Here is a 1,165-nt window from a genome sequence, read left to right as displayed (position 1 = left end):
TCGGGCTCCCCTCGCTGCCCCGCACTGTGCCCGTCGCTGCCGGTGCCTCCGGGCCACCCGGGGCTCTTGGCCCGGGCCCAGGCTCCCTGCTTAAAGCTCCTGCTCCCGGCCCTCCTGCCCGTCACGTGCTGTTTTCCATTTGCCTTCTCGCTGCCTGTGTTACGGAGCGCATCGGGGTGCCTGCGCCCCCCCCCAGTCCCCGCTCCAGGGGTTTACAGGTGGCTCCAGGACCAGTTGCTGGTGCTGAGCACCCTGCTGCCTTTTCAGTACCCACCGGCTTGCAGCTTTCCCTTTGGAAGGGCAGTGAGGGCAGGGGTGCCCTCTCCTGTGCCGGCCTCCGCACACGCGCCTGTGCCAGTGCTGGAGCTGGCTCCGAGGTTCGCTCCGATAGCCCTCGGCATGCCCTGGGGCACGTGCCTGCAGCGAGCCTGGGGCTGGGTGTCAGTTGGGAGCAGAGTACGGGACGACCTTGGTGCGCTCCGGCTGCTTGCCCTTGGCTGAAGCGGTGTCCATGGGTACCTGCGTGTGGTTCCTGCGATGCTGCTGGGGGCTCTCTGCTGGGAGCACCTGGAGCTGTGGTTTCCCAGGTCTCTGAGCAGCATCCCCATCTCCTCTCTGCCGCTGCGCTCCTCCATCCCCTTCGCTGCTCTACTGCCTGGCAGCAGGATGCTAACAGCGGGATGCTGAGGGCAGCAGTGAAGGTGTTGGCTCCCCAGCCCCATCCCCTGCTTGTTGCTTTTGATGGGCCTGATCTCATCCGTGGCGGTGCACAGGGAGAGCCGTGCCGTGGGGCTCCCTTTTCTGTTTGGAGCACCTGGGGAGGGGCTTCAGCAAAGTCCAAAGTCTCCGACAGGCTCCTGACCCTGGGGTGGCTGCTGGGCCTGGAAGGTCCAAGTCCTTGTTTACACAGAAAAACGTGTCTTGCGAGTTTGTTGTCTTCTTGCTAAAACCTTGGTGCAGCTGCAGGTGGCTGCTCGGGCTGGGTGCTTGGGGCGGCTGCAGCCCAGTGGCTCAAGAAGAGCTCCTGAGAGAGCGGTGGGTGATTTCTGGAGAGGCTGACTGTGGCCTCTTAGCGAGGAAGGTGAGGTCTTGGGCCTCCGCTTGCCTTCGTGGGTTGTACAATTGCTTCAGCTGGCTGCCGAGAGCTGGCTCAGCGCTCCCTCCC

Source organism: Egretta garzetta, unplaced genomic scaffold (assembly GCF_000687185.1).
Source record: "Egretta garzetta isolate BGI_Z169 unplaced genomic scaffold, ASM68718v1 scaffold100, whole genome shotgun sequence".
NCBI classification, from domain to species: Eukaryota; Metazoa; Chordata; class Aves; order Pelecaniformes; family Ardeidae; genus Egretta; species Egretta garzetta.
Note: the sequence above shows the minus strand (reverse complement) of the source record.